Genomic DNA, 13,893 nt, shown 5'->3' on the forward strand with positions numbered 1-13,893 from the left:
TTATATCAAAAAATAAGTCCTTCAGCAGCATGTGAGAAAATGCATACCATTCTTCTCTTGGTCACTATTTTTCAAAAGAACAGCCTGTCCTTTAAAATCGTTGCTTTCTAGTGAAATGCAATAGCTCACGCCTATAATCTGAGCACTTTGGGAGACCAAAGCTGGAAAGTTGCTTAAGCCCAGTCATTCAAGACCAGCCTGGGTAGCATAGTGATACCTCTTCTCTGCAAAAAATAAATTTAAAAAATACCTGGGCATGGTGGCACACACCTGTGGGCCCAGCTGCTAGGGAGGCTGAGACAGAAGGATCACCTGAGTCCAGGAGGTCAAGACCATGCAAAGCATGATCGTGCCACTGCCCTTCGGCCTGGGTGACAGAGTGAGATACCTTTATAAATAGAGGGAGGGAGAAAAAAAAATTATTGTTTTCCATGGCAACTTCCTCTACACTGAGAGTCACAGTAGGCCCAAGAAAACCCATAACTTTTACTCCCAAAGTTGCTATTTCAAGCATCTCGGATAACCATAGGCCAGAACAGCTTTCTCAGCCTTTCTGTAGTAAGAAAGGGTCTTTGGAGAAGTCAATGAGAACAGCTCATTTAGGTCTTTTGTGGTCAGTTTGGGAAAACAGATCAAAATATTTTATAAAGTAGCAGAATAAGACACAATGAATTTTTACCTCGGCACAAAGTCATTGCTGAAATCCCAGAACACTAAAAGGTTTCCCTGTAGTAGTGCTAGTCCACATTTTGGAAAGCTAGAGGGAAAACACTAAAAAATAATTTCCTTGTTCAAAGAATTATTTATCCTTGGGTAGAGCTGCAAGGCTAGTAGCATTTCATAATGGAACCCCTTGGAAATAATTTGAAACAAAATAAGCTACATTCATTCCCTCATTCATTATTCCAGGGATCCCCAGCCCCTGGGCCACAGACCAGGACCAGTATGTGGTCTGTTAGGAACAGGGCCACACAGCAGGGGAGAGCAGCAGGTGAACAAGTGAAGTTTCATCTGTAGTTATAGCCACCCCTCATCACTTGCATTACTGCCTGAGTTCCATCACCTGTCAGATCAGTGGTGGCATTAGATTCTCATAGGAGAGCAAATCCTATTGTGAACTGCACATGTGAGGAATCTAGGTGGCATGCTCCTTATGAAACTCTAATGCTGCCACTGATCTGCACAGTAAATGTAATGCGCTTGCATCATTCCAAAACCATCCCTCCTCCCCAACCCTGTCCATGGAAAAATCGTCTTCTGCAAAAGTGGTCCCTGATGCTTAAAATGTTGGAGACCGCTGCTATTCAACAATTATGTATTGAACACCTACTATATGCCAGACTCTTTAGGGACTCCATGGGGTTTCCAAAGATTAATCAGTCATGCCTGGATCCCAAACTGTAGGATAATTTGACCGAACTGGTGGAAGAGGAAAACATCAGCACTAGCAGCATCAATATAAAAGTTCTTGTTTATTAAGTGCTAGGGACTTTGCTAGGGATCCTCATTTAATCCTTCCAACAACAACACCAGGGAGGCACAAATGAAGTCAGTGAGATTCAGGGACTTCTGGTTGATTGGAGAGCATACACAGCCAGTGTGTGGCAAAGTCAAGATGCAAGGCCATTCTGATCCCAAAGCCAGTTGAGCACCATAAGGTCCATGGAGAGAAAGCAGACTGGCAATTCTAAAAAGGGAGAAATTACACCTCAACCTTTCTGTAACTTGGGGTATCAGAAGCTATGTCCACCTCAATGTGGCGGTGTCACCTTAATACACATTTTGCATACAACTTTCTTCAGCCTAGGAATGAACCTGGCAGTTTACTTCAATACCTCATGCACACTTGTAATTTTTGTAAGAATTACTTATTGAGTGTCGTAACATCTTCAGATGGGTTACTTCATTCCAACCTCTCCTGTGGCAATCAGTACCACTCTTATCAAGACTGCTAAATGTTTTTAGTCTGCCCACTTTCCTGGGTCCCCTTCCTCTTTTTTAGGGGAAACATTTGCTACATGGTTCCCATGGGGTTAACATATACCTGTCCTTCCCCAAGAACATTATGAATCCAGATAACCAGAATAGTCCCTTCCCACTGACCACAGTGATTGGTTCAGATATAGGCATGGGACCTCCACAGACCAATTCATCTGGAAAACCAAGAAAGAGAGTCTCTTGCCACTGGGTGGTAAACTGGAAGAGTGTGAGTTCAGAGCTCCATTTGCCATCTTTGCCCAAACAAACAAGCCAAGGGACAGAGTGCACCCTGCCAACATCATTGAGCCATTAAGTGCATTCTCTCCATATGCTTGTTTGAGTTGAGTTTCTGTTATTAGAAATCACGAAAAATTCTAATACATTAAGGAAGTTGTCTACAAATTTCTTTGATGATGTGTGCCCTATCACTAAAAGTTTTTTATCACCCTCAATATGTTTATATTTAGTATATACTTGTATTGTTGTGTAAACATATTAAATAATTATAAAGCATACATAAAACCTATGCATTATAAAAGGATGATTAAAAGCTAAATATAAATGAAAGTTAAATGTTTTCTCTCTGAACGTCTTTGAGTTATCTTGCCAAGACTCTGAATGGTCACATCCACTTTAGAGACCATTTAATTAAAGAAGAATATCGACCTAATGGTCTACAAACTGAAGCCATACTGGAAGACTTTTCTTCAAAACTCAAATGTTCTGTCAATAATCTAACTGTAATCCAACATAAGCCCTCAGAATCAAATACTTCTGTTATAAGCAGATACCAGATTATTAGTTTTGAAGTATGCATTTAAATTGCAAATATTTCAAAGTGCAACATCCAGAACTCAATGGAAAGGGAAAATTATCTAAAAAATAATTATGGACAGAGCTATGTCTACTATCTTCTACCTAGAAAGCAAGCAGAAAGAGATGCTTTTCAATTTCCTGAGGTTTATGCTAGAGGCAATCAATACAATAAGAAGACTGGTGGCGAGAGTGTCAAGGCCCATGTTTATGAATAAATATCCATCTTTACTCATATCAAGTGCTCAATAAAATTTTCTGAATAGAGTTAGGAGGATAGAAGAGGTTGAGCAGTACTGAGAGGAAAATCAGAGCTCAGGTCTTAGTAAATGGAGCAGTTTCTATTGGTGATGCCCTCAAGGTTATTGCTTTGCTGGTGAATGACAATAATCATTGTGATGTCAGATCGGGTGTAGTGTGTTGCTCTGTGAATTCTTTGACTCTGCCACAGAAAAGAATTTCAGAGGGAGTCCAAAGTGCAATTTAAAACAGAATTTATTAGAAAGAGGCATGCTTAAGGGAGAGCATGAGTCCCTTAGGGAGGTCATGTCATTGCCTTTGACAAGAAGCTTTATATGCTTTTGCAATGATGATTAAGCAAACCATGAGGTAAGAGCAGAGGGCTGCAGGTATCTTGTCACAAGTTTTGTTTTTTTTTTAAAGATGCAAGATACAATTCAGGGTTAGATATACAAATGGTCGTTGTACAGGTAAAGTTTGGGCCTCACTTTGGTCCCCACATCACCTGGTTTGAGATCAGGCACCCTAACTGGTAAAGTGAGTCACGAGTTTTGATTACCTTATCTCAAACTTTAGGTTCACAAGGACTTTCTAAATAATTAAAGCTATTGCCTAACTAGATTTGGGCTTTTCTTAGAACACCGTGTCTGTGTTTTCCTGTTACTTCTGTGATTTACTGCACTGGTATTTCCACATTCCAACCCCCAAGGTGGTCAAGATTGATATGACTGGTTGGTTGGGTGAAGGTTGTGTACGGAGAAGAAAGATGTCTGAATGCTACCCTATTTTAATTTAGATCTGCCCAAGAAAACCTGCCTCAGTACTTCTAAACTATGTTAACTATGCCACTCTCAATTGGTAGGGATGGAAGTCATTGACCTTGGATGATGAATAGCTCAATAGCATTTTGGTGTTTTTTTTTTAACTTTTAATTTTTTTATTTTAAAGATGTGGGGTACAATTCAGGGTTAGGTATACAAATATTTATTATGCAGGTACCCTTGTTGATGAGATGTGTCCCCACTTCCCCAGGCAGATTCTCACTACCGCCAATCCCTCTTCCCCGCCCCCCTCTTGGCAGTTTCCCACTACTGCGAATCCTTTTCTTATAAGTATTATGATAATTGTTCAAGGTTTGCTTATAAGTGAGAACATATGATACTCAGTTCTTTGTTTCTGTGGAAGATCTCTCAGTATTATAGACTCTAAGTCCATCCAGGTTGCTGTGCAGTTCATGATTTTGTTCTTCTTTATGTCTGTATAACATTCCATCATGTATGCACCAAATTTTTTTTATCCAGTCCTCTTTTGATGGACAGCACGATTGGTTCCATGTTCTTGCTACTGTGAACAATGCTGCAATAAACATATGTGTGCAGGTACCCTTTTTATAGAGTGATTTGAGTTCATCTGGGTATTTTCCCAATATGGGAGTTGCAGGGTCATATGGAAGATCAATTTTTAGATCTTTTAGGAATAGCCACACTGTTTTCCACAGAGGCTGTTCTAGTTTACACTCCCACCAACAGTGCAGAAGTGTCCCATTTTTGCCGCAACCCCTCCAGCATCTGTTGTTTTTTGAGTTGCTGATGATGGCCATCCTGACTGGAGTTAGGTGGTATCTCAGTGTGATTTTAATTTGCATTTCTTTGATGACTAGTGAGGCTGAGCTTTTTTTCATGTATCTGTGGCTGCTCCTATGTCTTCTTTTGAGAACTGTCTATTCATATCTTTTGCCCACTGTGTAACGGGGCTGTTTGTTTTTTTCTTTTTGGCACGTTTGAGTTCCTTGTAGATCCAAGATGTTAGGCCTTTGTCAGACACACAGTTGGCAAATATTTTTTCCCAGTCTGTGGGCTGTCTCCCCACTCTCTCCATGGTTTCTTTGGCTTTGCAGAAGCTTGTCAGTTTCATGAGGTCCCATTTATCTATCTTATCTCTTATGGCATGGGCACTTGGGATTTTAATCAGGAATTTGTTGCCAATTCCAACTTCCATAGGGTGTCTCCTGCATTTTCTAAGGCTTTTATAGTTTGAGGTTTAGGTCTTTGATCCACTTAGAGTTGATTTTTGTATATGGTGTTAGGTAGAGATCTTGTTTTAACCTTCCACATGTGGTCAGCCCTTTTCCCAGCACCATTTACTGAATAGGTTCTCCTCTCCCCAGTCGTTGGTGATGGAGGCTTTGTCAAAGACAAGTTCGTTGAGAAATTGCTCAATAGCATTTCAACACCATTGTTGGAACCTTCTTTGCCCTCCCTATGGAATTAATTTTCTCAAAACTCAGCTCTGGCTCTCAACACACTGTATCATACTGTGGCAATCATCAAGCTCTTTTGCCTGGTTGTAAGCATTTTAACTACATTTCATCATCTCTGCATCCCTAATGTTTGCTTATCACGGGACTGAGCAGCTTCTGTGATCAACAATTGCATGTATTACCCAGTTTAGAGCCAGAAAAACAAATTGATTTGAGGCTTTTGTCTGGCAAGCGATAAAACAGAACAAACTCCAGTGTCTCAATTCTCAGCTGAGAGAACTTTCTCATCTCTATCTGAAGACAGAAAGAGGAGAAGAATTGATAAGCCTTATACGGATGGCTTTAAACTCATGTATAGTAAAACCTGCAGCCTGGGTCTACTGCTGCAAAAGGAAAGAGATGCTTTCTCAATAATTCATTAAAATAAAGGCAATAAAATACAAGCAAATATTCAATACATGTGATAAGCACTTTACATTCATCAACAAAAAAACACATTTACAGATATGAAAACTGAGAGTTACAGAGGTCAAATAACTTGCTCAAGCTGACAGAATCAGAATTCAAACAGAATTGTGTGACTTCAAAGGTATGCTCGGTGAGAACTTTCACTTGTTAAGCAGCCCTCTCTTCTCTAGACTGCTCTGGCTCTAGTCCCTCTCAACCAGGATCCGAAATCCAATCCCTAGGTCTGCCTGGACATTCTGCAGTTCTACGCCTCTAGGCTTGATAGGACAGCGCCTTTAGGACTCCCTGTAGGGAATCCTGATTCTAGCAACTCTCTGCTGCCCCCTCCTGGTTCTAGAAGCAAAGACGTGATCATTTCAACCTAATCAATCCTTTACCAGCAGTCCAATGCCACATATTTAACTTTAAATTTCTAGAAGCCACATTAACAAAGTAAAAAGACATAGATGAAATTAATTTTCATGATTTTTTTACCCTTACATATCCAAAATATTATCATTTCAATACCAAAAATTAATAATATTTTACATACTTTTCCATCAAAATCTGATACGTATTTTACAGTTATAACTCATTATAATTTGGACTAACCACCTTTCTTTTTTTTTTTTAAGACAAGGTCTCATTCTGTCACCCAGGCTAGAGTGCAGTGGCACAATCACGACTCACTGCAGTCTCAAACTCCTGGGCTCAGGCAATCCTTCTGCTTCAACTATCCAAGTAACTGGGACTACAGGAGAACATCCCATACCCAACTCATTTTTGTATTTTCTGTAGAGATGAAGTCTCACTATGTTGCCCAGGTGGTCTCAAACTCCTGGGCTTATACAGTCTTCCTCTCGGCCTCTCAAAGTGCTGGGATTATAGGTGTGAGTCACCACTGACCCTAGCCACTTTTTAAGTGCTCAGTCATCACACATGACTAGTGGCGACTGTAGTTGACAACTTACCCTGAGAAACGAAATCCACTCTTCATGTCTGATGAAATTAGTAAAGTGATTCCCATCCGGAAAGTAAATGGCACTTCCAAATTTAAATACTTAGTTAATGTGTTCCACCAAATCAAACTGAATTACAAAAGAAGTATGTTACTTGAAAGGCAATTTTATATAGGAAGGAAAGCACAGGATTTATAGTCACAATCTCAAGTTCAAATCCCAGCAAAACAATGAAATCCTCATTAACTGTAATAATGAGAAATTAAGCATATGTCTAAATTTCCCTCACTAAGATAATGAATAACAAGTTGTGGTACATTTCCATGATGGAATGTTATACAACATTTGAATTAATAAACAGGATTTATTAGGTGGGTGCAAAAGTAACTACGGTTTTGGACTGTGAATTTTAAATCATTATAACTAGGCTTAAACACATCTTTATTAATCAAAAAAGAAACACATTTTTGCCAACAAGAAAATAGAGTACAGTGTGAAAGGGGAGACCTTAACTGTATTTGCAATGATTTATTTAAAAGAAGGAGGAGGAGAAGGAAAAAAATTCTAAGGCCAAAATTTGGGCAGTTAACAAATGACTAACATCAGGAAGTCCCTTGCCCAAAGAACACTATTTGTTCAGCCTCTCTCCTATTAATTTTGAGGAAGTAAAGCCAGCATGTGCAATTCTTAACCTAGAGAGTTTCTAGGCAAGTTCCTACCCATCTTCTCACAAGGCAATCCTGTCCTTCAATGGCACTGGCTTAGAGGTTAGAGTAGTGCAAAGGGGTGGTGGCTGAATTTTGAACTTACTACCTAGACAATGATGCAAGTTCAATGGAGCATGAAAAGGAGTGCCTCCACAATTTGCTCAATCTGTAGGATTTCTACTCAGAGCTGTACACAGAGTAAGAAATTTTACAGTAATTAGTGCAAAGTTACTTGTCCTGCAGGCGTTTGGATTTTAATACAGTGCTTATAGAGGATTTATTCCTAGCCATATTTTTTAATCAACATTTCCTAACCCATCTGTGCTTCTGCAGTCAGGTTTCTAATGCTGAAGTCCTAGACTATTTCCATTTGTTCCATTATAATTATGCAAAACTGCATGTTTTGTTCTGTCTGATCCCAGTTCAATTTAAACACTGATTAAATGGGAAATAAATTAATGTGGTGCAAGTGTTGATGGAATCAACATAAACTGGCACTTACCCCCTGGAAACAAACCATCCACTAATGAATTAATTGTACTCTTTATTTGGGGGATAACATTAGATGTAATAACATGGAGCATACACACATTCACAAGCCCAAATGGGCATGTTAACAGAATAACAGTAGATTAAGTTAATTTCAAGAAGTTCTCTAGCACAGGATATGCAGGATCTCATTCGAAAAATAGAGTCCCATAAAAGAAGAAAATATATGCTCCACTTTGCCCATTTGACAATACCTTGTCCTTCCAAGATAATGTGACTTTTAATCAAAGACAGTGGGGATGATTAATGCCCCTGATGAAGAATAAGTATGCATTCTAAGTAATAGAAATTCCAGATGGTCACCAGAGAAAATTCCTGCAGAAATCACAATAGTCTTTCACAAACCAGCATAATGCCACTGGCCCTGGGCTCCCTGCAGATAAAATTTGGGGGTTCATTAAGGTAATTTATGGCTAATCTTTATTTCCATGTTGGTCTTAAAAAGAGTAGTTAAATGAGCAAGCCCATTATAAGACCCTTATAAACCACACTATTTCAACCCCAATAGTGAGACAGTTAATTGCACCACAGCTTTTCTAGAGATGAGCCTGGATTGGACCCACCAGGGTTCTCAGCATTTGAGGCATTCACTATGCACTCTGCTTTGGGGATCCTTGTTGAAAGATGGAAGAGGTCCCCCTAGCTTCCTGTGACTAGAGTTCATGAACTTCTAAGAACATACTATTCAAAATATGGAACAATGGTTTCCCTGGATGGATATAGCTCATATTTAAGTGGGCAAATGTATCAACCCAAGTTATGGAAGTAAACCAGGCCCAGGTATAACCCAGGTTCTATTCAAATAAAGGCATCACAGAGACAGGCATTCAGGTGTACACCAGTAAGGAGGGCAGTGGGAAAAGGAAAAAAAATGCCCAAAACTTTTCAGAAAAAAATTTTCAGGCCAAGATGAGTCCAAAATTTAGCACTGAATTTTTAAAAATATTTATTAGTTTTTGCATCAGTGTCTCACTCTGTCACCTAGGCTGGAGTGCAGTGGCATGATCACAGCTACCATAGTCTTGACCAGCCTTCCAAGTAGCTGGAAGGACAGGTGCACTCCACCATGCCCGGCTAATTTTTTTTTTTCTAAATGTAGAGACGTGGTCTTGTCAAGTTGCCTAGGCTGGTTTCACCCCTGGTCTCAGGCAATCCTCTCGCCTCCACCTCCAAAAGTGCTAGGATTATAAGTGGGAGCCACTACACTCAGCTAGCACCACATTTTAAAATAGTTTTTGTTTGTTTCTAGTTACAAAGTTAAAACTTTTCACTTAAAATAAAATCGAAATTAGCACACAAAGAAAAATGACACTTAAAACATCCTTGGTCCTATTTATTCAAAAGTATTCATCCTTTCAAGGCTGTAATTGTTTAAGAGCAGTATTTCTCAACAGTGGTACTATTGACATTTTGGAACAAATAATTATTTGCTGTGGGAGCTGTCCTGTGCATTGTAGAACATCCTTGGCCTCTACTCCCGAGATGCCAGTGGCACCAACCTCCATCCTACTTGTGACAACCAAATGTCTCCAGACATTGACAAATGGCCCTTCAGTGGCAAAGTTGTTCCCACTTGAGAACCACTGTTTTCAAGGAATAATATCATACAATTTTAGAACCCACAATTTTCACTTATATTATAAGCATATTTCTGTCATTAGAAACATTACTGCAGCATCCTTTTTAGTGGCTTCAGAGTAGTCCATTATATAATGTACAATAATTTATTTAACCAGTCTTTATTTTCAATGCTGTAGGCACTATCCTTGTATATGTGTATTTGAACACATAATTGTTTCCATAGACTATATTTATTAAGTAGGATTTCTGAGTCAATGTTTTATGTGGGTTTTTGTTTTGTTTTGGTTTTTATGGTAGAGATGAGGTCTTGCCAAGTTGCCCAGGCTTGTCTTGAACCCATGGGCTCAGGCAATCCTCTCACCTCAGCCTCCCAAAGTGCTGGGATTTTAGGTGTGAGCCACCATGCCCAGCCTAGTTTCATGTGCTTTTTAATGTCATTTTTATTTTAAAACCTTTGAAAAGCCTTGTATCATTTTTCATGATATTAATGTCAACCTTTACCTGAGACATTGTCTCCCACACTACTCCATAAGAGCAGCGATTCCCATCTGTTCCTTTCACTACAATATCCCCACAGTGTCTAGAAGTGCCTGGCACATAGTAGCAGCTCAATAATGTTTATGAGTGAGTGAATGAATAAGTGAAAGGACAGCAGTTAAAATTTCAAACACTTTACCCGGTGCTACTTTTATAATTTACTCGCCATATCCAAAAAGAAATATTTGAAGTTGATCCTGAAGTGATAAATGGGGTATAAATGTATCTGGCCTTCAGAAAAGAAGAAAGGATATTAAGAAGAGGCAGATTCAAATCCCAGACCTGAACACTTCAGCGTTTCGAAGAGAAAGAAGAGATTTTGCGAGAAAGAAGAGCGTTTCGAAGAGAAAGAAGAGATGGAAAGAAGAGAGTTTGGCAGAAGTAGGGCAGCAATGAACTATTTATTGAATCTTCCTAGCTCTGAAACTTCTGTAAAAGGTAATACCTAATTCACTGCCCTCACGACTATACAGCTTCCTTCCTGGGAAGAAAACAACAAAGATATGGAGTGGTTTCTTTGAATGCTTAAGTCAAGACCAAGAAATTCAGAAGATAGTGCATTGACCAAATCATTCATGTTTTGTAATGGAGTCCCTCCAGAATGAGAATGAGTAGTTCATCCACATTCACGCTCTGTACCTGTCCATATCTAATTACTGGACCTCGAACCCCATAGTGCCATTGGAAAAACACAAATCTGATGACAGAGTCCTAGTCCATTTTCTGCTGCTAAAGAGAATACATTAGACGGGATACTTTATAAAGAAAATATATTTTTTCTTACAGTTCTGGAACCTGAGAAGTCCAATGTTGAGGAGCTCACACCTGGCGAGGGCCATCTTGCAGCATCATCTCATGGCATAAGGATGGAAGGGCAAATGAGCTTGAAGGAGGGGTAGGGAGAAAGCATACACCTGGAGGCCATTTTTAAAAAATTATATATATCTTTTATTTTAAAACTGTGGGGTACAGTTAAGGGTTAGGTATACAAATATTCATTGTGCAGGTACCCTTGTTGATGAGGTGTGCCCCCCCGATATTGATTACCATTAATCCCACCTCCCTGCCCCTCCCTGCCTCCCCCCCCATGGTTTCCCACCGCTGTCAATCCTTTTCTTATAGTATTACGGTAGTTGTTCAAGATCCACTTATGAGTGAGAACATGTGATATCAGATCTTTGTTTCTATGACAGATCACTCAGTATTATAAACTCTAATTCCGTCCAGGTTGCTGCGAAATTCATGATTTTGTTTTTTTTCTTTTTGAGTCGGAGTCTCACTCTGTCGCCCAGACTGGAGTGCAGTGGCCACTCCCGGCCACCGCAGCCTCGACCTGCTGGGCTCCGGCGATCCTTCTGCCTCAGCCTTCCAAGTAGCTAGAACTACAGGCGCGTGCTACCACACCTGGCTAATTTTTTATTTTTATTGTAGAGACAAGGTCTCACCAAGTTGCCCAAGTGGGTCTCGAACCTGCGGGCTCAGGCAATCCACTCGCCTCAGCCTCCCAAAGTGCTGGGATTACAGGCTGAGCCACCGAGCCCAGCTGGGCCATTTTTTAAAAGGCATTAAAGCCACCTGTGAGAGTGGAGTCCTCATGGCCTAACCACCCCGTAAAGACCCTACATCTTAGTACCACAACAATGGCAATTAAATTTTGACTGGGCTTGGTGGCTCAAGCCTGTAATCTGCATACTTTGGAAGGTTGAAGTGAGGGGATTGCCTGAGTCCACGAGTTCAAGAACCCTGGGCAACTTGGTGAGACCGCATTCTACACTAACAAAAAAAAAAAATTAACCAGGCATGGTAGTGCGCGCCTGTAGTTCCGGCTACTTGGAAGGCTGAGGCAGAAGGATTGTCGGAGTCCAGCAGGTCGACACTGGGGTGGCGGTGAGCATGCCACTGCACTCCAGCCTGGGTGACTGAGTGAGACTCCAACTCAAAAATAAATTTCAACATGACTTTTGGAGGAGACAAACATCCAAACCATAACAAAGAGGTTCTGATCAAACGCTTCATAATATTCCAACTTTCTGCTATATCTACCCCATAGATGGTACAATGCCGCGGCCTGCGTGGCTGCCCTGAGGGTCCCAAGAGAGAGAATGGCGAGAGATTAAGAAAGACACGGTCCCAAAGACATAAAGAAAAGCTGGGGCCAGGTGGGACACTTTCCTCTGATGGAGAAGTGACCCCGAACTAGCTCCGCATGTTTGTTTTATAATTAAGCACAAAGAAAGTTAGAAGAGATTCAAGGTCTGTGAAGGCAAGTTGTTTCGCGGTTATCTTGCTGTGGCTAAGGCTTTATTTATACTATGTGCATCCAGATGTGTAGGCATCTGAGATATTTCGTGTAGCAGGATGCATCCCTCACAGCCTGCCTTTGGCTAGGATGCAGGGCTTCCAAGCGAGACCTTGCCTGCGCTGCAAGCTTGGGGCCATTCAGCGAGACCTTGCCTTCGCTTGGGCCTTTACTCAAGGCCTGCTACAGTGACAGTGCTTATCTGCTGCCCATGTCACATCCGCTCCTGACAGTACAATACACTTTTCTTAGACTAGAACCCCAGTTCCTTCCACTCAAACGTCTTATTCGCCCTCTTTAAATTTTAGTGAGTTTTATTTTTTGGATAAACTACACCATGACAGTTGCACCAATGGAAGGGCAAGATTATGGTGACTGCCTCACTTTGGATTTAAGCAGAAGTCTTATCCAGGCCTATATAATTGGGAAAATTTAAGATAAAATATGCAGATCCTGGCAAATGGACTATGTAATCCTCACATCGATCCAGACAGAATATTAGTCAAACTCCAATAAAAAATAGAAATGATTGTACCCTGATTTGTTTTAAAACTCAAGAAGCATGCAGCTAACTATGATAGGGCGGTAATTAGGTACTTGGAAAATTACATAACCAGTACTGAAGTTATCCAAGTTTCATTCTAAAAATGTTCCCATTATTTTAATGAGCCACTAGATAACATAAAGGTACAAAGTGAGTGTTTAATAAAATGTCTCTCAAAAAGCACTGTTTGAAAATGCCTTTCTGTTAATTGCCGAAGCTAACAAATGCTAGATGTTACCTAGTTCTGAATCTTGGGAGCACATTAGAATCACCTAATAGCTTCTTAAAACTATCAGTACCCCAATTTCAGAGATTCTCACTTTAATTGTTCTGGGTTGGGGCCCAGGCATTGGTAATTATAAAGCTGCCCCACATAATGCTAATGTGCAATCAGGTTTGAGGCCACTCTCTATGCTATTGTAGCCCATTCTCAGCTGTTTTGACCTAAATCTTCATTGATGCCTAATCTATAATAGAGACTTCCCCTCAAGTCCAAGATTTGCTCAGTAGGACAAATGTTATTTCTGAGAGCCCATTTAACTAACAGTGGGGAGGAAATGTCATGTGTGTTGTGCATTATGCGAAAGTGATCTTAGATTCTTTGCCGTATCAGTTGTTAGAAAGACAACTCATATTTCACTGGGCATCTCCAAAACCTACCTCTCACCTTAGATGAACCCTGATGTTTGTCAGCATGGGAGCTTTCATCCCCTGGAATGAGAACAGAATTCATGTTGGCAGTAATCCCAACAATTTTGGAGAACTTAAGAAGTGGCAAAAGTGCAATAAATAGCTATTAAATTTAAATAGTCCTATAAGAAATGAACTATTACTAGAAAAATACACTTCCCAATATTCAGATTTTTCAAGTATAACGTGAACTAAATATTTTGTTGTGAAGTGGGGCAAACAATGTCTCACACATAGCAGACATACAATAAACATTTTAAAACCTAATTAACGTATAGTGAAATTGT

This window comes from Carlito syrichta, unplaced genomic scaffold (genome assembly GCF_000164805.1).
Source record: "Carlito syrichta isolate Samal-C Ts95f unplaced genomic scaffold, Tarsius_syrichta-2.0.1 Scaffold307639, whole genome shotgun sequence".
NCBI lineage: Eukaryota > Metazoa > Chordata > Mammalia > Primates > Tarsiidae > Carlito > Carlito syrichta.